Source organism: Ambystoma mexicanum, chromosome 1p (genome assembly GCF_040938575.1).
Source record: "Ambystoma mexicanum isolate Mex_15411 chromosome 1p, UKY_AmexF1_1, whole genome shotgun sequence".
Classification (NCBI taxonomy): Eukaryota; Metazoa; Chordata; class Amphibia; order Caudata; family Ambystomatidae; genus Ambystoma; species Ambystoma mexicanum.
The window spans coordinates 646,249,124-646,272,854 of NC_090921.1; the positions used below are offsets into that span (position 1 = coordinate 646,249,124).

General features: G+C 46.2%; 1 protein-coding gene across 11 annotated transcripts in view; it reads right to left on the bottom strand.

Annotated features, from left to right (window-relative positions):
* MARCHF2 (membrane associated ring-CH-type finger 2) overlaps positions 1 to 23,731 on the bottom strand; it is a 1,824,254-nt gene that overhangs the window by 1,367,346 nt on the left and 433,177 nt on the right. For 2 of the 11 annotated variants that reach the window (XM_069649691.1, XM_069649694.1), the window contains exon 3: positions 325 to 569. The exons of the other annotated variants lie outside the window; for them this stretch is intronic. The gene's annotated coding sequence lies outside the window, so the exon portion shown is untranslated. The remainder of the gene's footprint in view (positions 1 to 324; positions 570 to 23,731) is intronic. 11 annotated transcript variants of the gene reach the window in all.

Consider the following 23,731-nt stretch of genomic DNA (forward strand, 5'->3'; position numbering starts at 1 on the left):
CTATTGGTTTCTATATGTGACATTGTTTACCAGATTGTAAATGGTTATAAGTGCATGATGCATTACTTGTGCAATATCCTCGATTATTATCCATCTATACAAAGTGCATTATATAATCAATAAAGTGCATAGTGCATAAATAATGTTGATCCAGGAGAAAAAAAACGAGTCGATACGTTAATTGGGCTAACAAAGTCATTTGTTTTGCATATTTGCAAGATTTCGTGGAATGTCTCCACTTCCTCAGGCAGAGATGAAATTAAGCATTTGAAAAACATCACAGCATTGCAGTTTATATAGACCCTCCTGCAGATACCCCGTTACCTGTGCTTGTCTGTATCTGTTTTGGTCATTTTAAGATAGCAACCAGGTTAACACTTGGTTTCTATTCTCTTTCACTTTTCCCATATCACACGCAGAGGGTTTTACAGAGCAGTGCCGGTCACATAGCACAGCGAGTAGAGCACTCGCTTTGACATTCGTGCAGAGCCTGCTGACGCAGTTTCGACTCCTGGCAGGGCCAAACTCAGCCTTTCATCCTTCCGAGGTCGATAAATGAGCACCACACACTGTGGGAAATAAGCAGCGTTCAGACACCTAAGGGTTCGTAGTGCTATATAAATACAACAACAAACAAATAACAAAAACAGCCTAGTGAAATACGGAGAGACTCTAGTTTCAAAATTAAATTGGCCTTGGGCAATCCCAGCAAGAGAAGCAACACGTGACATGATGTTTCTGGGGCCTTACACGGTGCCATGGTTATTGGTATTTCTTATGGATTATTAACTTAATAAAAGCACTTTTGCACTTTAGAATGTGTGCTTTAGAGTAAAGTACCGCTTTCCCGCTTGCACTCAGCTACGCTGCTGGATTTCACTCATTCCTGCGAACTTCAGAGAAAGGTGAACTCTTGTGACTCTGATCACCTACCACTTGGCACGGATCCAGTGAATGATACTGACGCTACCTCTTTGTTTTATTTCAGCGCACTATCAGCTACTGCTACAGCTTCCAAAATGATTGACATTTTTTTCTCACTAATCCCGCCTCTCTTTTGCAGGGATTGGCTGTTGGTACTAGCCTATTGTAGCTTGCTAGCTACATATTGCTTGCGCGCGCGCACAGCGCCGCGCGCACACAGGAAAAGTACTGGCGTTAGCTGCGGTCTGCGTTTGCGGTTTGTTTGGAATATTTTATTCAGTATTTGCTGTTACTTTCTTATGCAACTTCCTTGTTTATACATGATACTAATTGTTTCTTTGTCTTTTGACCTTTTTTCTTTTTTTCGTTTTCTTTTGGCATAACTTACATTATTCTTTCTCTCCGCTTTTTTTTCTTTCTTTCCTTTCCTTATTCTTGCTACTTGTTTAATGAGGAATATTTATTGTTGCTTTTTTAAAATCTATTGTTCACCTCTTCATACAACAAATATTGTTTTTTATGATAAATTACTGAATGGTGTTTCACTTTTACAAACTTACGACAAACATGCCCAATAATGCTTGTGCTCTCCTCAACCTCATTGCTTGTCATCAAGTGCCAGTCCAATCTCCAAGATTCTTCTCAGCCATCACGCTGACTCCCTTCTTAGCACTTCACATTACTGGGCCAATATTGCCTGCCAAGTTTCCCTTTCCGCCAGCTTCCACTGAAACATCTCAAATTCCGCACCTGAGTCAACCTTTAATCTCAAAAACCCCTATACCTAATGCCCTTTCCTCTACTGTCAACAATTCCCCAGTTGATCATCAATCCCCCCAGGCACGCATGAACACCCATCCATTGTCTAACATCACCATGCTCAATTCAGTCAATCCTCACTCTCACCCCCATACAAGGGCACGGTTCTCTCTCCCATCAAGTTCCCTCTTTGCAGCCGGATGTTTCAGACATTTCCATTCATGCTCCTTCGAGTCCGACATCCATTTCATAAAAAATCGAAGCTCCACACGAAGAAATCTCTGCTGAGATTTCTATCCACTCCTCAGTCATCTGTTCATCTTCGCTCATTGACTCATTTGCCATGCCTACTCCTAGAGCCCCACAAACACCCTCTCCTATTGCTTTGCCTCAACAACTTGCATTCATTCAAGCTGCCCTTACTTCCATCAACCTTGCCATCTCAACCATGAGTAAACTTTACAACACCATAGAGCACAAACTTTCTAATCAATCTGCTTTGTTTGAAGAGTTAGCCAAATGGCTGCATGCACACGGTTCCCCATCTCCTACTAATTCTCCTTCCTCCTTTCATCAACTTGATCCTATTGGTGAGTATGTGCAGGAACCCAATCAACCATCTTCAGATTGTTTCATCGTTCCTGTCATGAGTCATCTTCCTTCGATCCCTGGCATAATTAGATCTATTATTGTTCCCCCTTTGCCACTAGTGCCTATTTCTCAGGATATGCCCAGTGATCCAATCCATTCTGCTACTGCTCCTGAATCTTTTCCCTCTGCTCCATCTCTACTTGTTCCTCACATCCCCATTCCTGTACCCACACCTCCTCTTGTCTTGTCCTCTGAACTAGTCCTCATCTCTTCTCCAACCCCAAACTTAGATATTCAATCTCAAATGCCCTCTTCGTTTTCCCCACTCCACACAACCCATCTTAGTCTCTTCTTCCGTACTCACTATGGGTCCAAATGTCATTCCCATTGTCAAGCCTCCAAACCGAAGAATCCGTTTGGCAGCTAAGAAAACCGAAAATCTGCCTGCCTCAAAGCACTCCAAACATACCCTTACGGATTTTTCCAAAGCCTTAGGGCAGTCCTCAGAATCCACTGCACCTCCCATCATCCCTTCCGCGGCTCCTCAACTGCAATTTTCTCTTGCTCCCACTACTGCAAGCTCAGTCTCTGTGATTCCAGTAACCCATCCAGAGTCGCTTTCCCCACTTAGCCAGTTAGTTCAATCCATCGGACATCATGAGCCTCCTCACCAGTCAGTCGTTCTGCCACCATCGTCACAATCCCAAACCAGCCTATCCCAGTCCTCCTCTAATTCACCAATTGTTCCTACTCTTCCATCTTCCATTGAAACTCGCTTTAATTACAAAGCAAGCATTTATGCTTATTTAGCCTCACGCTTGTGTCATCTGGGGATGCCTACAGATCCCTTACTTCTACTATCTTCCAGGTTATCTGTTTCAGCTCCTATTACGCAATCTCAAACGACAAGCGTCCAGGCTGCTCCTCCGATCAAAAAGCATGTCACTTTTCGACAATCTTCTGCCTCCACTCTGTCTCAGACATCTATTCCTGCTGCTTCTGCATTATCTGACCTAACAGCAAGTGTTGATGCTTATCTAGCTTCGCGATTAGGCTCAACGCCGTTGGGTCATGAGGACTCTGAACTGCCCACACAATCCCTGACAGTGCTCACCATGCAAGTGGAAGAAAGCATCTTACGCTCATGTCTTAGATCGGTCCCAGTGGCTCCATCGCCAAAATGGCCTGTTCAAAGTTCGACAACCAAGCCTTTCTCTAAATCATCATTACCAACACGACCTCTTTATCACTCCATCATTCTTAAATGTGAAGATGGCAATTTTCCCAAATATGATCTAAACCGTGCAAGTGTTTTGAACATATTTGGAGACATCAAGGACCTGAATGCCATTACCACCCATGATATAGATCAGATAGAATTTGTTTCTGACACTTGTTCTTCTGTGGACAGGCTTCGCATTCCTTCGGCTGTAGTGTGGAATACAATCTGGCGCTGCAAAATGCAACTGTTCGAGTTGGGTTTTCTCTTAGCGCTAGATCCTGAATCTTCCTTGCATTCTACTTCATCATCAAAGCCGAAAGTTAATATTTATCAAGGGTTGGGGAACAAATTCCCTAACTGTTCGACATCTTCCCTGATCTTTTCGTCCTAACCACCAACTATTGTATCTTCATCATCCTTGAACCTTGCCAGCTGGAATACTCAGGGCCATGCTCACTTACATACTTCTATGTCTACTCTTTCTCTTACCCATCACATCATAGCCTTATAGGAAACTTGTTTATTAATTCCCCCTGTTTGGGATGGATTTGACCTTACTTTGCTCTTCCAACCAAAGGCTGCCCTTCTTCTTGCCTGCTAGTTAGTTAAATCACAGCTGGGCCTCTCTGTTTTCCCTTGGGCATCAGTGCAAGCCCACATCCAATTAGTGAAGATTACACATCGTACCTTCACAATTGCGCTCGTTCACATTTACCATAATCCCCTTGGACAAACCGATGAATCTTTCTATGATGGTTTGGCTTCTATCCTTGATGTGGTCTGACAAACTCCTCACATATCACATACAATTGTCCTCAGTGACATTAATCTTGATTGTTGGAACCATGCCCGTTCAAATCAAGCAACATCCACGTGGTCCTCGTTTATGATGCAGCGCAACTTCCACATGGTAAATGGGGCTGTTCCGGGCGATCTCCCGCCTCAAAGTACCTGGCATCGCAGCACTAATTCAAGCATCATCGATTACATTTACGTGAATGCGAAACTGTTCCAACACATAGACAGTCTCACTATCACTACTCTCCCACATAGTGATCACAATTTACTCTCTCTGAAGATTCAGTGGCCTAAATTTGTGGAAGAAACACGCCATCTGTCCACCAAACTAATCGTTAATTCGGATGGATCTCGAGCACGCTGGAACCTTTCATCTCTGCTATCATTTGGAAACAGTGTGGACTATCATGCTCAGCTGCTTCACCATTCACACTATTTTGATTTATTGCGTCCATTTGCCAATACCATGACCACTTCGCGAAGGCTGACCGGTCGACATAAACATGCTTTTGATCCGGACATACAAGCAGCTAAAGCCGATTATCGAAGAGCCATCCTACGAACAAATTCTCTCTCCCTCAGCTCCGACCTCTCCACGCTTAAATGCAGAGAATTGGATTAGAAGTAAAAAAGCTCTACTATTTCAACATGATAGCGAAATGATGTTCAGGGCCATGAAGAATAAAAACTTTAGTACTATGTGGCAGTTACTTCATAACCTGACATCCAATTCACAAGGTGCTCTGCAGATCAATGGGGCATCAGACTTAGCTTGGCTAACTCATTTCTCATCCCTTTACGTCGATCCAGAATTTTCCAAAAATAGCCCTCCAATTGCTTCCTCCGGCTCTTGGAGAATTGAGTTTACCATCTCTGACATCTAAGAGCAAATCATGAAAGCAAGCTTGTCTCGGGCAGCGGGCCCAGACGGCCTTTCCAATATGATCTTCAAGGCTTTTCTGTCTGAATGGACCAATATTTTACTTAACATTTTCCTCAATATTCTAAGGCACAAATCAATTCCTCCCTCCTGGAAGACTTTGCTTATCATTCCGATTTTCAAAAAGGGCGATCGCAGCTTACCATCCAATTACCGCCCCATGGCACTTCTGGATGCCCCGGGTAAATTATTCTGCAAATTCATTTTACGGGACTTCAACCAATGGACCAAAAACTTTCATCTGCGTGATCCTCAGCAATCAGGTTTTGTTGCAGGCTTAGGCACTTCCATCAATTTAATCTGCCTAAATGCCCCCAAAGCACAGTGCCATGCCACAAAACAGCAAATTTGTTTTGCTTTTGTGGACCTGCACGCTGCGTTCCATTCTGTCAGCAGACCCCTCTTATTTGCCAAATTACTACATGACCATTGTCCGCCTACTCTCTTTGACATAATCTCATCTTTACATTCCAACACTTATATACAAATTCGCTTTTCTTTAGACGGGCGCTTGTCTCCAAGCATTCCTACAGCTTGCGGTTTAAAACAAGGCTGCCTATTGGCCTCAGCTGTCTTTAATTATTTTATTCAAGACGTGGAACTTGCCTTCGAAAATATCATCTCAGACTCACCCAAATTCAATAACCACCAAGTCAAAGAATTAATGTATGCTGATGATTTGGTGCTTATTTCCAAAACACATTCCGGTTTACAGAATCTCTTGAATGCCTTTCACGATTATATTTTTCGTAATGAATTACGAGTTAATACCAACAAAACTTAATTTGTATCATTCTGTCCATGAAATCACAAGCCTCTTTTCCATCTTTGGCACATTAATCAGAACCCTCTCTCTGTGGTTTCCCGATATACTAATCTTGTGATGATTTTCAAGGGCAAGTCTCACGCTTCCAGTCATATCGTTAATGTAGGTAACAAATTGAAGACTGCTATCTCGCATGCCTCTCTTATAATGTTCAAATATGGCAAATTTTCTATCACTCCGGCACTGCAATTTTGGAATTTGAAAGTTACTCTATCTTTACTTTAGGGCCTGGAAACCCTTCATGACGATCTATCATCAATGTTCACATTTTGGGAGGCCAAATTCTGGAGAAAGGTGTTACACTTACCACAATGCACTCCTTGCCCATGGATTAGGTTTGAGTTGGGTCTTGTTTCATTGCAAGCTCTCTATAATTGGCGTGTCTCTGCACTTTTTAGGAAATGTTTGCTCTCGACTCCTCATACATCTATACTGAAATTGTTATCTGACTATATGTCCTCTGTAAAACATGTTTTTATACACACATGGTTAAAAAAAGCATAACATATTCTGATGATTGCAGAGGTCTCAATTGAAACTTTATTAACAAATCCCGACAGAGCCAAATTCAAAATTTACCAATCCGATTGGCTTCTGACAAGAGATCTCTGTATTCAGTATAAAGATGGGGATGGCCTAAGATTCCCTCACAAAAAAATTTGTACAGTGGCCCTATATTTGCTGCTATCGCCTACCCCGAAATACCGCTTAGGTATTCTACGCTTGAGATTTAACCTATGCCTACAAGAGACATACAAGTCAGACGCAAACTCCTTCCTATATCAAGCAACATTTGTCGATTTCGTATGACACCTGACACCCATCAAACTCTCAGTCATTTGATTACTGAATGTGTGCCTCTCCGTGGTGAAAGAGACACACTTCTCAAAATACTGTAACTATTTGGTCACTTAGACCCGCAAGATTGTTGGGCAGCAATTTTAAATTCTTCGTGCACAGCAATACAAATAGCTACTGTTAATTTTTTGAATTGTTTGTTGCTAGATTCTGTGCATTGCTAGCCCTTTGCTTACTTGTTTATTTTATATTTGCATTTGCTGTGAAATTTGTTGTCACTTTTTGCATTTTTACTTATTTCAAATTTGTTGTTGTCAAAAAAAAAAAGAGGCTTTTTTCTTTGACCTTGTTGGTGCTTGCTACACTTCAGCGGCGCTGCAAGAACTTTGCTGGTGTGTATATATCACAACCAACGGATCCAACAGGGTTGCGTTGCCTACTATAGCAATGGGTGCGCCAAGAAAATGGATGAGCCACTTTGTAGAAGCAAAAACGCTATGCACACCATTCATTATTCAGCCTGACAGAGCCCAGTTGAGGGTGGAACGCATGGTGTTTTTTAAGGTATATTTGGAAATCATCTCTGCCTTGTTCTTGTGGAATTGAAATAAGGAAAATACATATTTTTGCACCTTCCTGGCGAGTGCCTGAGTGCATTCTATGTTCTTGAAAGTACCATTTAATTTACAGTGATGCGCAGAGGGTTTTTGTTTGTACATATATTATTTGTATAGAGGTCAGTTTTCTTGTACCATAGATTTTTGAGGGCTGATAGGGCCAAGCTGGAGTGAGTATGGCGCTAAGCCATTGGGTCAAGGCTCGACTACTGCAATGCCCTATTCATAGGCACCTCTGCTAAGAATGTGGCCAAACTCCAAATTGTTCAAAACAACGCGCTGAGAGACGCCACGGGTCTCTCGCGTAAAGAACACATTTCAGAACTCAGGAGACAGGTTCATTGGCTTCCATTTAAACAAAGGATCATCTTCAAAGCCCTAGCTCTTACTCACAAGTGTCTACATGACCTCGCTCCTCCCTATCTAGCACAGAGAATTACCAAACCCTCTGCCTACAAACCATCCAGATCTCAGTACTCTAACCTTCTATCCATCCCTAGAACATGCAAAGCCCGTGCAGGCGGCTCTAGTTTCCCTTCAGTCACACCCACCCTGTGGAATGCCCCCCCACCACACCTCAGGCTCATTGACTCTCACTCAGCGTTTTGCAAAGCAATCAAAACAAACCTTTTTGTCTGATGTATCTTGTGATGTAACATATGTTCTCAAACATGTGACCCTGTAATATGAACAAGTTCTCTCATGGGCGGCTTCATTGTAACCCTCAAGTAAGCCTCCTTTAGCTCTGTTACAGCGCCTCTATGCCTGCGGGCTGCTAGCGCGTTCTACAAACCCAAATAAATAAATAAATATACAAGGCTGATCCCTTAGCAGGCTTGGTGGTGGCGCAATCATCCCCATGCAGGATGTGAGACTATGAAAGACAAGAAGGGAGAGGAAACAATCAGTCATGTGTTTGGCCTTCGATTTGTGGGGGCTGGTGTGTCAAGTGTGGAATCAAATGCCATATTGTGATTGTATTTTTCTACATCAGAGAAGGAAAGTGCAGTCTGACATGAGATAGGGGAACTCACAGGCCTCTGGGAAGCTTATGGGGCAGAGATATTTTTAAAAAGTTGGCATTGTTGGGTTGGAGAGGCCAGAGAGGGGATAGTTCTACGGCCCTGCTGGAAGGATGAGTAACAGCTAAAGCATCTACTTCGCCAACACACTTATACAAACAAGATTTACCCCAATCATTAAAGGTGAAACAGACACAGTAAAGAGATATGCTTCCTTTGTCTTTTGTGGTAAAGTGGGCTGAGGATAGTGTGATGAACCAGGACTGAAACGCGGACAGAGAGAACTCATAATGATTGCTATAAAATGTTATTAAAAATAAAAGGGGTTGGAAAATGCCTCACTGTCTAACGTATTTCTCTACCTCAACCAAAAACGAAGGGTCTGTCCTGCATCAAAATGTCCAAAGCAAAATGTCCTGTGTCCGCAAATCCTATCCTAGCCATCACATCCTAAAAGCAACTCTAAAAGTTGCTAAGGGAATTGGTTTGTCCTTGCAAGTGCACAAGTGTTCGAAGTTCCGAAGGAAAAGAATAACTCCAACAAAAAGGTTCCAAATGGAAAGTGTTCACATTTCCCTTCCCCAAGTTTCTCTCCAGCACAAACAAACAATTGAACAAGAATAACCAAATTCTTTATAGGGCAAGAAGACAACTCCCTCTCTTGGTATTTGCAATTTACATCACACGTTTGACTTTGCCTGGTCTACTCCCCTGCCAAGGCTTTCTCATATAACTCAGTTCACAATCCCAAGGGCATGGGCATTCTTCACACACTTGACTTTGCCTGGTACACTGCCGCCAGGGCTTGATATAATTCCACTCTCTCAATGTATTTCTTAGGCCGGACCATTTTCCACGCATTCAGCATCCAACATGTCAGAGAACCTTCTTGCAACAGTCTCTCTTCTAGGGCTTCTCGCCCTCCCTAAGCGGCCTTTCAGCTCTTTGCCTGGTGCGCAGCAATCCTTCCGAAGCACCCCTGTGTCCCACCTTCCCCAGCCGGGCTCACCGGCTGAGTATGGCTGCTTCATTCTTCCTCGCGCCGTACTGTGAATACTTAAGTTGGACAGTCGTTCAGGAAAAAAGAACAGCCATTTCCACTCTCTGACTGGTCCACGCGGTTGAAAGGGAGCCTCTTGAGCTCAACCCTGCCACGGCAGAGCACCAGCTCTTCTGCTCCTCCTTGGGGACGCCAGCAACCCCTTAGCGTCAAGCTGCAGTTCGCCTGCTCCTCCCCCATCACCAGACTTCACCTACCGCCAAGTTCTCCTCAAGCTTCTCCCGATGCGGGCCGCCTGCTTGTGTCAGGTATCTCCCTCTCCCCTGCATCAGTTGTGGGAATTTAAATGTCCCAGCACTGCACGTTTCCTTCCAACAAGTAGAGCGCTTGAATGTTTCCGTGCTCTAGTGATCTTCACAGCTCTATTCCTCCTCCTCGCCCCAATATTGCCAAGGATTCACATACATGGCAAAGATAGTTTTTGTCATTCTATTTTCAGGATATTGTTGAATGCCATCAGATAGTCTTGTAGGTTGTTGAAGGGGGTTACCACAATATGTTATGTTAGGTACATTTCTTAAGCGCACGGCCACCCGAGGGTATCTTGGCGCTAGAGAGGTAGGCAGTATTCAGACAAGGTGCCAAAAGGTTGTCAACCGACACCTAGAAGAGCGCTGTTTTGAGCGCATTTCTAAAAGTTAGTTGGTTCGATAGTTTCCTGATTGAGAGTGGCAGCCCATTCCATAGATTGCCAGCGACAATGGAGAAGGCACGACCACCCACCCTTGTGCGTCGAAACCTTGGTACGATAAGTAGATCCGCAGAGTAGGATTGCAACAGGCGCTTAGGGTGATAGCGAATGAATTTAGATTGCAGAAATTCAGCGCCCTTAAAATGGAAAGCCTAATGAACTATGCACAAGGCTTTGAATCTGAAGCGCTGGCCAACAGGTAGGTAGTGCAGTGATCGTAGAACCAGAGATATATGGGCTCCATATGGGGTGCCAGTTGCCATTCGGGCTGCTAGATTTTGTAGAAGTTGTAATCGCTGCGTAAGACCATTAGGCTAGGCCAAATACAGCGAATTACAATAGTCTAAACGGGATAGGACCAGGGCTGCAACTACCGGAGGGCGAAGATGCTCAGGCATCAAAGGGAGCACCTTCTTCAGAACCTTCTACTGGTAATGTCCTGCTTGACAGACTGCTGCGACTTGATTAGCCATAGACAGGGAGGCTGAGAGAATAACCCCTAGATTTTCACTTTACTAACCACTATAGGGAGGGGACCAAGAGTGGAAGGCCAGAAACAGGAGACCCAAAGTGAGGAATGAGGAAGACAACCAACCACCAGGACCTCTGTCTTGTTTCCGTTCAATTTGAATATGCCATCAATGCATGAGGAACAGAGGGGGTATCCCTAAAAGGAAAAGGGCGATACCATGTCTCATCTGATGACACCTGTCTCCCCTCTGAGGTTCACATCCCCCATGCGGCCCACCCTCATATAACCACCCCTAGGGTCAGGTTCAGGTAGCGGCTGCGGTCCCCTGGTCAGATGGGAAGAGGCTCCTTCCAGGAAACGATGGATAACATCATCCAATTCATCAGAGCAGCCTATACTTTTAAGAGGGTTATTGTTGTAAACCAGTAGCAACCCAAAGAACAAAGAACAACAGTCCTAAATAAAGGAATGTTCAAATCAAAGTTCTATGAAAATATAGAGATTCCCCAGGAAACTACAGTCCAATATCTTTAATTGACAGCATGGCTAAAATGTACTGTGAGATATTGTTAAACAGATTAGAGTCTTGGGTTAAAGTATTGGAAATGTTCCCAGTATTACAGGGGGGTTTCAGCGATGGACTGGGCAGAGTGGAACATTGTTTTCTCATCTTTGGGCTGAAAGAGAAACACTGCACTCAAAAGAATATGTTTTTGTATCGTGTTTTTATTGATTTTAAAGCTGCATTTGGGAAAGTGACCTGCTATGGTTAGTTTGGGGTATATTGCAAGCTTCAATATCAATTGTCAATGTGATTAAAGTTTTATATGTGATCAACAAACTAATGTCAGATATGGAAATGGAGGTGAGTGCACCGAGGCCTTTGACACTGATAAAAGGGGTAAGTCAGGGTTGCATTCTGTTGCCACAAATATTCTCCTTGTCCATAAATACCCTGGCTTAATAATGAAAAGATTGCAATCCTGCTTTATACAGAAGACAAGGTGCTGGTATCACAATCTCCAAAGGAATTAAAAAAGCTACTTCAATGTTTGAAAGCATTTTGCGATAATTACGCAATGGAAATAAAACATGACAAAAACAGTATGAATATTATGTCACATAAACTAAATAAAAAAATGCATATTGAATATAAGGAGAGGCTATCCAACAAGTCGAACACTGCTTATTTAAGGGTGCGGATAACAGCTAATGTTCATGGACAATGCACATAGAACGCAACCACTGTATATTGAGACAGCGTGCTGGTGCAACCCTAGAGTTTTCTAGAACATACGGGCAACTGTGGAAATGTTAGAAGTATATAAATTCCAGGCGCTCTCTGCAGCCTTTTATGGAGACATGTGGGGAAAATTAAGTTGGAGAAAAAAAAACTCTTAAAGTGTACTATTTTTAACCACATAGCCCACCAACTTTTCCACTCTACTTAGAAGTTGCTCTTTTGCCTATCAAATATACTGTCAGGTTAAGGGTTTTACTTTTTTGGTTTAGAATGAATAGAAGAATGAATATGAGAAATGAAATACTTTCACAAAAGAGTAGTTCAGGAACTGAATAACCAAGTGGCAGGACCCATTTATAAAAGAATTACTCAATGATTTAGGTCTCCCATTTCTAGGAAAGTCAGACAGGGAGATCCTGAAACAGTACTTTGGGCAAATCAATTTATGCGGAATGTTCTTTTCACCATTTCTCAGCTAGCCAAAATGTGTTAACAATGACAATACAATAGCTAAGTATAAAAAATAGAGTGGGAGTGCGAAAGGTATGCTGGAGTAATAAAATGCCCAGTAAAAAGTGAATTGTTTACAAAATTTAGTTTGCATCTTTCACCACTTGCAAGTTTGATGGCAAAATCGGATGTAAGATATATTGAGAACTCTCCAATGTGTAAAAATTGTATAGAAACTATCCCGCACTTTTTATACACATGACTTATATATAACTTAAGGAGGACATTTTTAGTACCAAATAGGCTTTTTTTAAACAATGCTGCTACAGTCTTTTTAAAAACATCTATTAATCCTGAAATTGTTTGTCTATTTGTAAATATTTTAAAAAAAGAAATAAAAAATAGAGACATTATATATACTTTAATTAGATACCATATGCACAATTAACTAAACAGAATACACTACAAAAAAAGGAATTGGACAAAAAGTCTGTAAACAAATTACCGACCCCACCAAAAGACCTAAAACACACACCACGAAAACTTCTAACTACCAAAAATTCTAACTTTTCGTGGTATGTGTTTAGGTCTTTCGGTGAGGTCGGTATGGGCCGTGGTGGGTGTCCCCCGCAACACCCTGCTCACTACAGTGAGTGTGGTGTTGCGGGAGACACCCACCAAGGCCCCGCCAGAAAAAAAAACCAAAAAAAGCCAGGGGCTGCGGGCGTGTCCCCCGCAACAACCCGCTCACTATACTACATAGTATAGTGAGCGGGGGTTGCGGGGGACACCCCTGCAGCTGCCCCAAAAAAAACTAAGAAAAAGAAAAGGACCCTGCGGCGCAGGTTCCCGATCACAGAAGTGAAAGGGAACCGGCGCCGCAGGGATACAGCGCGTCTTAAATGGTAAGTAGGGTGTGGGTGGGGGTGTGGGTGTGTTGTGTGTGTGGGTGGAGGTGTGGGCTTGTAGGGGTTTTAAATGTATGTACGCATGGGAAATGTACGAACCTTTTGTGGTACGAACATTTCTCATGCAAACTTTTCTGTCGCTGACTTTTCCGCGACAGAAAAATCACGTAGATCCACAAAAACACTACAAAAATCCATCCGTGTGGAAATAACAAAGAATATATAAAAAATAGAAAGATGCAGGTGTGACAGGCCATCAATAAACTATGTTCTTGTGCAAGAAACAGCGATCGAAACAGTCTCTAGGGCACAAAGGTGTTCCAAGGAGGTGGTGAGGAAGCAATAATACCCTCTTGCTGCTCTTGGCAGTTCAAAAGCAGTGAACCAAGCTTCTTCACGCTATGCGAGCGGTTCGAATATCAGGAGAGTGCAAAAAGCAGCACCGGAGTGTCCTTATGGCTCATATGGGTTGAACGTTGATTGAAACACAGCTCAAAGCCGTTCAAGAGGGTAAACACAGGAATCCTGGCCGATCTGGCTCTCAGGTTGCTGCAAGCCCCGACCTAGGGGCTCAGGGACAAGATAAGCCCTTGTTCTCATTCTCTCAAACACAAAGGAGTCTGGAAAACACATGCAGGAAATCCTTTACCTCCATTGATGTCATGCGTACTGGTGTAGAGGCAGAGAGGCAAGTCTCTGCCTTGGACTCCTGTCTTCACCTCACAAATGGAGGACTCTGGAAAGGACAGCTTTCCGAACAAGGTCCAAACAAATTCAACAAAGTGCCATGATATCTATAGAAATGCTCATACAACGGCCACAAAAAGCAAAAATTAAACTTGCCCACAAAGACTGGATCTCTATGATGCAAGGTAAATCTCAATACTTACTAGATCTTCCTTGTGAATCTGAGACGAGAGCTCTCAACGTTCTTCCAAACTACCTAAAGATGTTCCCCGTACGGCAGATACAAGACTCTTTTATGAGATCACGACTAAATATTTTGCCTACTCGAGAAATCTGGGTAAAAAGGGACCTGATACCTAAAGATAAACAGTCTTGACGATTCTGTAAACAAGCTGGAACAATAGAAAGTTTACACCACATAATAATGTTATGTCCAGCATTGACAGAAAAGAGAACCCTATTCAGGGACATGTACACTTTTTCTAAAACACAGTTCGACCCAACAGAGCGATGGGCACAAATTCTCTTTGGTAATAACAGAAAGTTAGTTTTTAGCATTCTAGTATCCTGGTAATACTCCTACATACTCCTACGTCCGCTTTCCTCCATACTTATGGGAGATTCCCAAGCACTCCTTACAGGAACTATGGGTGGATGGAAATACCCCTTACTGAAAAAGGTTCTTTAGCACAGCCTGGCCGAACTGAGCGTCGGCCCTAGAGCTCATATCGAGGCAGTAATGCTTACAGAAAGCAGATGGGGAGGCCCAGGTAGCCGCTCAGGGAACATACTTCTGAAAAGCCACCGCAGCTGCCTTGCCTCGCACCTGATGCGCATGAATACCCTTAGGTGGTTTCAGCTTTTGGACAGTGAAAGAGTCCGTTATACAGGCAGCAATCCATCTGGAAATAGATGCCTTAGACACCGGCCTGCCCTGGGGTTTACCGAAGGTCACAAACAGTTGGGAAGAGCTCCGAAGCTCGGCAGTCCTGTCCAGGTAGAACTTAAGAGCTCTTCGGACATCCAGGCAGTGTAGAACCCTTTCCGCCTCCGAGGCAGGGTTCGGAAAAAAGACCGGAAGAGAAATCGACTGATTCAGATGGAATTCAGTCACTACCTTTGGTAGGAAAGCTGGGTTCGTCCGAAGGACTACCTTGTCCTTGTGAAAAACCAAGAAAGGATGCTCCACCGACAATGCCTGGAGCTCACTCACTCTCCTCGCTGACGTAACGGCGACCAGAAAGGACACTTTCCAGGACACGTACTTGAGGTCAACCGTAGCCATTGGCTCGAAAGGTTTATGGCACAGCGCCGCCAGGACTATGTTTAAGTCCCAGGGCGGGTGCAGAGCACGAACTGGAGGATAGATGCATGTCAAACCAGCAAAATGTCTCTTCACCACCGGGTTAGTTAACGAATAAGAACACCGGTCTGTAGAGAGGTAGGCGGAAATCGCCGAGAGATAAGTCCTGCAGGACAAGACATGAACCCCTGACTATGCTAGGGAGGAGGCAAAGGACAGCATTGTGTCAATCGTCGCCACCCTCGGGTCCAATTCTTTCTTCAAACACCAATGACAGAACCTGAGCCATTTACTCTTGTATTGGGATCTGGTCGAGGGTTTCCTGGCTGCCTGGATAATGCGCATGTTATCCGCAGACAAACCCAAAAGCTCTAGCGCCGTGAACTCAGGCACCATGCCGCCAAGTTGAGCGATTGTGGGGAGGGGTGCCACATCTGCTGTTCCCCTTGGTGAAGAAGATCGGGAGTTACTGGTAACCTGATCGGCGGACACGCCGACAGGTGTTGAAATTCTGAGAACCAAAACCTGACCGGCCACCACGGAGCTATCAGTAGAAGAGAACAGTTGACAGAACTTTTCAACTTCCAAATTGCTCGATGAACCAGAGGAAGAGGTGGGAAGGCGTAAGCTCTCATGTTGTGCCATGGGATCTCGAGTGCGTCCCCCAGAGGGGATGCTCCCAGCCCCCCTCTGGAGGCGTACTGAGGAAGCTTCTTGTTCATCGGCGTGGCGAAGAGGTCCACCTCCAGTGTGCCCCAACGCGAGAAAATCCATGATAGGATTTCCGCCTTCAACTCCCACTCGTAGCGGACCACTGTCCGCAGGCTGAGGGCATCCGCAGTGACATTCAGCCGGCCCGGGATGTGCACTGCAAGCAGCCAGACCCCATGAAGCAGGGCCCACTCCCAAATCTGAATGGCCAGATCCACGAGAGGGGGAGACTTTGTTCCCCCCTGCTTGTTTATGTAGTACATTGACACCACATTGTCCGTTCTTATGCGGACCACCTTGTTGACAATGAGAGGTCTGAACGCCTTGAGCGCCAGAAAAATCACCAGAAGCTCCAATTGATTTATGTGCAGGAGCTTGTCCTGAGGTGGCCAGAGGTCCGAGACCTGAAGAAGATCTAACGTCGCACCCCACCCGAAAAGGGAGGAGTCTGTCGTGATCGTCACCATGGGGCTTGGGTCCTGCAACCCGACACCCACTGACAGGTTGCTGAGATAAGACCACCAGTCCAGGTCCACTCTCATGGAATCCGGAATCATTATCAGTTTGGAATCCGGGTCCACAGCCTGACGCCAGGAACTCCGAAGAGCCATCTGGGTCCTTCCTCATTTTGAGACGAGCAAGAGGAAGAGCCAGCACACACGAGGACATGAGGCCCAAAAGCCTCTGGAACCACCAGGTCGACATGCTCTCCGACTACGTAAACATCTGACACGTGGCCAACAGATCTGCCATTCTGTTCCCGGTCAGATTGACACGGCAGTCTATCGTGTTCCAACGAAAACCCAGGAAATCAGGTCCTGTGAGACCGTCATGGAGGATTTCCGCCAGTTCACCGACAGCCCAAGATGGAACAGGAGCTGAAGGAGAGACTGGGGGTAGCCCGCTGCTGCCAACGGGCAAGGGCTGCGTAGGAGCCAGTCGTCCAAATAGGGATACACATGGATACCCTGGAGACGAGGATGGGCCGCGATCACCAACATCATCTTCGTAAAGACACGCAACGCCGAACTGAGGCCAAAAGGAAGCACCCGAAACTGGAAGTGCTCCTCTCCCAGAGAGAAACGGAGATATCTCCTTCCTGTGTGGGTTCCAAATCAGGATATGCATGTACGCATCCTGAAGATCCAACACGCTGAGCCAATCGCCCGCCTGCAAAGAGGAGCGAATTTAGCCGGGCGTGATCATCTTGAATTTCTCTTGGGGTAGGGAAAGATTGAACTGGGAAAGGTCCAGGATGGTGCGCATGCCAGCCTGGTTGGGTTTGGGCACCGTAAACAGCCGGGAGTAGAAGCCATCCCCTCGCTCCCCAAGGGGAACGGGTTCCACAGCTCGGAGGAGCAGAAGTTTCTGAACCTCGGCCTTGAGGGAGTAAAGGTAAGCGGAAGACCGCTCGAGCGACTGACAAGACCCATCAGTCTTCTGTGATGGTCTGCCACGCCTCCCAATGAGACGCAATGCGTCCTCCCACCGGGGTCTCGTGCGAGCACGGAAAACCCTCATTTGGCAGGTTTATTGGTGGCGGTGCCACCTGAACCTGATGAGGAGGCTGAGGAGCGGGAGAAACACTGCGTACGCTGTTGTCTACGGCGGTTATTCCCCGCAGGAGTATCCACTCTGCGATTTTTGCGGTCGAGGAAGCCCCTAAAACCAGAGGAAGTGCGGTCTTTGGTTTTGGTGAGCTCTACATCAGTAGAAGAGTGAAAAAGCTCCTTACCATCAAATGGAAGGTCCAGGACCTTGTCTTGCACCTCCTCTTCGAGAACTTAGTGGCATGCAGCCATGCTTGCCGCAAGGTATCAACCCCTAACATCAGAACCCGAGCCGAGGTGTCTACGTGATGAGCCGCAGCCTCCAGGAGATCCTGGGCCAAGACCCTGGCATCGGAAAGGCCTCCTCTGAAATCCTCCAGCTTCTCGACCGGGATATGCTCCTCAAACTCTGACAGACCTCTCCACATCCGCATGTTAGCTCCGGCCAAAATCAATTCTGCATTGGCCTGCCTGAGCTGCAAGGCCGAATTGGCAAAGACTTTCCTCCCTAGGGAGTCCAGGAGCTTGTCCTCCTTCCCCAAGACCTGAGTCGCCGTCGCGGAGGAGGAAGCTGCAGGTCTGGATTGCAACATGGCCGCAGCCACCACTGTGGAGGAGGGAGGCGGACAAGACGACAAGGCCACTTCTTCCGAGGAATGTAGCCTGTACCTCGCGTCAATCTTTTTATTGACAAAAAGTCCCGAGTGTGGCTTTTCCCAATCTCTTCGGACCTCGGCCAGAACGTCCTTCTGCAAGAACAGGCGGGTACGCTCCAAAGGAGACAAGGTGAACGCCCCAGAAAGCACGCCTTCCTGCGGAGCAGGTGCCTCGGGCACCGGAACATCCAAGCAGCTCATCATGTCCAGTACCCGGTCATGGAAAGCTCTGGTGGAGCGGGGCAGGTCCGCGTTGTCCTGATCGCCTTGAGGGTCATCTGACAGGTCCGGCTCCAGCTGAGCCGAGTCAGGCACTGCCTTGTCCACTGGGGACAATGGCGGCACAGGCGGAAGCGCAGGGGAAGGCACCACGGGCAAGGGAGGCGCCTGCGGAACCACCGACGGGACGGTTGGAGCCGGAGGCGAGGGTGGACATATCTCCTTGAAATATTCCCTCATGGGGTTGGTGCGCATAAGCTCTTGAAACTTACCGAAGAAGGCGTCCTCAGGAGATTGTTTCAGAACCTGAGGAGGCCTCTCATGAGGTGGACAAAACCAGGGATGCAACGGGGACGGGTGCCACACCGGCCCCTCCGCCGACATATCCACATAAATCAAGGGAGCGGCCCCCGCGGGCAACGAAACATTGTGCGGAAGAGGCATCCGGGCGTTACAATCAAAAGCTGGCCGGTAAGGATGCGCACAAGGGACCTTAGGTTCACCCGAAGGACCGAACCCTACACGAGGGGCCGATGGTGTAGTTGTAGGGGTAATACCTAAAATGGTCGCCGTGGTCGTGGTGGGAACGGGCACCATTTTGGCTTCATCTGAGGGGGAACTGCGGCACGTGAGGAAGTGAGGCAGGGGTCCCCGTCGATGGATCAGGGGTCTTAATTTTAACCTTAACGTAAGGAACCTCGGCAGAGCCGGTACTATGAGGCCTGGAATGTTTCTGCGACATACCAACGCCAACTGAGCCTTCAAAGGAAGAGCCTCGGCACTGCCGGTAAAAGGAGAAACCTTCTTTGCCCCCTCAACAGATCTGGTGTCACCACAAGAGCGGGAACGGTGTGCTGTCACCGACAGGGCCTTGCCCGGCCCCTCGGAACTGTTGGTAGCCGTAGCCTCTGTACGAGGAACCTCGGACCAAGGCCCGGTAGAAGCCTTATCGGTACGGGCCTCGAACATGCGTTTGGTAACTTCAAGCCCAGCCAAGACCTCGGGGCGTACCCCGGTTTTGTTTTTGAGGGATGCCGAAAGAACGGCCTCAGAGCAAGCTTCGGTACCCCACGACTCAGTAGAACTGGGTCTACACACAGCCCCCACAGGAGGGGCCTCAGAGTGTACTTCGGTGAACACAGGCCCCTTACGGAGACCCTCAGAGAAAACTCTGGTACAATTATTAGGCCCGACAGGCACCTCAGGGCGAAACCCGGTAACAGAGCGATCGACGCCCCTCCCGGCTCGAGAGGAACCCGCGAAGGTATCCCCCGACCGGGGTGCTCTGAAAATCAAAGAACTTACCGGGCGTTTTTTCATCTCGTCGATGAACGCCTGAAAATGCGAAGGAGGAGTCCGACCGAACACCTCCTCCCACCGCTCCAACCGACGTTGAAGAGCCCGGACCGAAAGGGAGTCACAGTAAAAACAGGAGTCCCAACGGTGTTCCGGACCCAAACATTCTAAACAAAGAGGATGGGGATCCGCCCTCGCGAATCAACAGTGACACGATGAACAGTCTGGAAAATCTAGTTTAAAAGACAGACATACTAGTAAACGAACGCTAGCGAGAGCCAGAGAGGGAAAAACAGAAGAAAAACTTCTGAGGATGCAAGTGCGTCCGGCCCCGATCGTGCGGAGAAAAGGACTGATGGGCGATGCACGGGGCGGAGCCAAGGTGGGTGGGGTTACGGCCGCGTGCCGGGCCCCACGCAGGAAAGAGAGGAGGGACACATTTTTGAAAAAGAATTGGATGCTTTTTACAAAGTGCTCCGGTCCCGTCCCACAGGACGGAGAGATGTCCCATAAGTATGGAGGAAAGAGGACGGGACGTAGGAGTAAGAGGTACACTTGTGCTGAACACCCTCTGTCTAAACTAACAACACCCTCTACCCTGGTCCACAGCATCAAAGCCCTTTGGCATGCAACACCCTGGTGTGAAGCTGGTTCTTTTGTGTAGGGTGTGCCCTTTGATTTCTGTTTCCCAGGACAGCTCCTGATGAGATGCTGTTTTGGTGGTGAGAGGTGTTACTCAAAGAGAGTCAGGCCCCAGGTCTACAGTCCTGCTCGGTGCAGCAGAGACAGCCAGTTCGGGGTTGGGGGAAGAGGATTACATACAGCCTGCCCACAGCTAGGCTTGGCTCACAGTGTTGACACATGTATGATACCAATCAGATGTGGTTTTAATAATGATAAATATTAGCCACCATAGCCTAAACTCAGGTATGGCTTGTATCTACACCTACCACAAGCATATTAGCTCTTATAATTAAGTGGCTTTGGAACTGAAGTGCAGATTTAAATGCATCCTCTGCACCACACTGACATGGCTATCACAGCAGCTGTCAAAAAGAGCATCTGTGACCTCTGAACCTGCTATGTGCCACTGGAGAGCAGGAGCTACAGATCAGGAGACTGATACAGCAGCATAGGTCTATGCCATGCTAATGTTGTTAATGTTAAAGGGTATTTGTACCGCACACCACCACCGCAGTGGTCCCTGGTGCTCCGAAGGATCTGAAAAGGAGCGTGTGAAGGGGTTGGGGGGTTAGTAGGGTATAGCGGGAATCGTAGAGAGTTGCATGTCCTGTTGGCAGCTTCAGTACGGTTTTCACTGTTCGCTGAGCCTAGGTGCAATATTTGGGTTGGGGGAATTCCCATGTGCTGTTGTGTATGGTTATGTGTTGTTTGTATGTTGTTGCAGTGTGGTGAAGTGCATGTCGGCTGTTGTACAGAGATGTGGTTGTGTGCTTTTGCATTGGATAAGTGTTTGCAGGAAAATGTAAGTTTTAGAGTTGGGTTTGTGGGGTTTTTCTTACCCTCTTGCTTTGGACCTCTGTGCTCATCATCTCTGACTGGAAATTACTTAGCAGGGTGCTGGCTTTCCTCAGTGGATTTCTAGCGGTGTGTGGGCATGAGCGGTTGAATGGCTCCCCCTCCCCCTGCCCTCAGGATGGTTCAGTGATGTGTTTTAGGTCCCTCTCTGGGATTATTGTGGGGAGCAGAGTGGAGTTCCTACCCATCAAGGTTGCATGCCCTAGGGCCCCTTGGTTGCCTGTATTGGTTAGTGTCCCCAATCTGTTTCCTAGTAAGTATTTGTTTTCTTTGTCATTCCCTTCGGATTCTGATATGAAGAGGCAAGTTTTAAGTAGTTTTTTGAATTTCAGGTGGTCTCTTGTATTGCATATGTTTTTTGGGACACAATTCCAGGGTTTTGCTGCCAGACGAGAAAAAGACTCTCCTCTGAATGTTCTTTCGTTGTATGCTTTTGGTTCTAGGGGCGAATGTCGTTGGTTGATCTGAGTGGTCTTGCCGGGAAGGTAGATGGCCATTTCTTTTTTAGGAACTCTGCTCCCTGGCCGTGGATGACTCTGCGTTATGCACACTGTTTTGAACCTTATTCGTTGGTTTATCAGTAGCCAGTGCAGCATTTTCAGCACTGGAGTGATGTGCTTTCTCTGTGGTAGTCTGGCTGCTGCATTTAGGATACGTTGTAGTTTTAGTAAGCGTTCCGGCATTCCTAGGTGTAGGCTGTTGGCATAGTCTATTCTGGATATGAGGGGGATGCTGGTGAGTGTTTTATGGGTGAAGGAGTGGAACAGTAGGATCCTTTTTACTGTGTGCAGGAGGAAGAGACATTTCTTGATTATTGTGTTTACTTGCGTTTCTAGTGTTAGTTCGCTGTTCATCAGGACTCCAAGGTTTTTTTTACTGAGGTTGACAGTGTCATTGATTTTCCTAGATCTGATGGCCATGAGATATACTGATTGTCTTCCCAGTTTTTGGATATAATCATTATTTCTTTTTTACCTATGTGTATGCTTTTGGCATGGAGCTTAGGAAAGATGCTTCTAATTAACAGGCTACCCTTCCAGAGATGGAATTACCTACCGCATTTTATTAATAAACATTTTTTTTAAACAGGGCTTCTACACCATTGCCAGATGACAATTCCTCACATGCAAAATCATGTGAGTGCACCGGTTTCATGTTGGGCACTGTTTCTCTACATACGGTAAGGAAGGGGCAATCTCAATATTTGATCCCAACCTTGTCACACTGGCCCTCAAACGTCAATGGCGTACTTCGAAATAGAGTACAATAGTAGTGTACCAGACTACCTATCTTGGAATGATACCCTTCTATCAGAAAATAATGTATATGGGTATTCAAGATATTCATAATATGCTTTGCACAGTTTGACAATTGCAGCATTAGTATTAAGACTACAATGTATACAACAAGTGACCATTTAGAAATCAACATAACATTTTAAAACGATAGTTTGCAACGTCAGTACAAATAAATAATATCCCTTTATTTATAACAATAGCTATTTTTGCAGAGAATACACACAATGTGGTCTCTCAAAATGTCCTTTCAGGGAAAGGGTTACACTCAAATTAAAAACAATGATCTGTTTCTATATCTAACAATAGAAAATACGAAACATAACTGTAACCCTGCAGTCGGGTACTCTGATCCTTGTCAAAAGTCTGTCAGAACCAGTACTGCCTCTGCAGGCCTTTCTTTGCTCCCCTCAACTCCCATGTGCAGTCAATTTACTCTATCAGCCTCATTACGAGTGTACCGGTCCGGTAACAACGGTGCAGGTTAGCGTAACAGCACTGTTGTTCTCGGACCGGCACACCCCGAGTTATGTGAGCGACTACTGTCCTGCTCGCCAGGTCAGACCTGGCGGGTGGCAAGGCAGCCGCTCACAGACTTTGACAGAAGCACTGGCACTATTGCACACGGTGCCGGTGCTTCCATCCTCACCATTCCCATTGAGTCGTATGGGACTCGAATGGGGAGTTACACTTTCCGGCGCCTAGCTTCATGGATCGACAGAGCTGTAATCCCTCAGTGATTCCGTAAAGCCAGGCGCCAGAAAAAAAAAAAACATCCTGCCATTTCTACCGGCACAGTTACCGCCAGAGTTGTAATGAGGCCCTATGTGTGTTATTGACATTCCTACAAGGCATACGCAATAACAATGTATGTCTCCAAATACCCGGTCCACCCTTCGGGCATGCCTCCGTCACTGCTGCACTCATTCTACTTTTGATCTTAAAAATCAGCACCTCATTTGTCAAGATATCCTTGTTTTTCCTACAGTTGTGCTGCTGTTAGCAACAGGTTAGTTTGCTCGAGCCCAAAGATAGACAGCTATGGGGGGTGGGGGGGAGTGAAAACCATATGGGAGAGAGGCTGACAGGCTTAAAGGGTGAGACGCAGAGAGAGACAAAGAGAGAGAGAGAGAGAGAGAGAGACCTCTAAACAC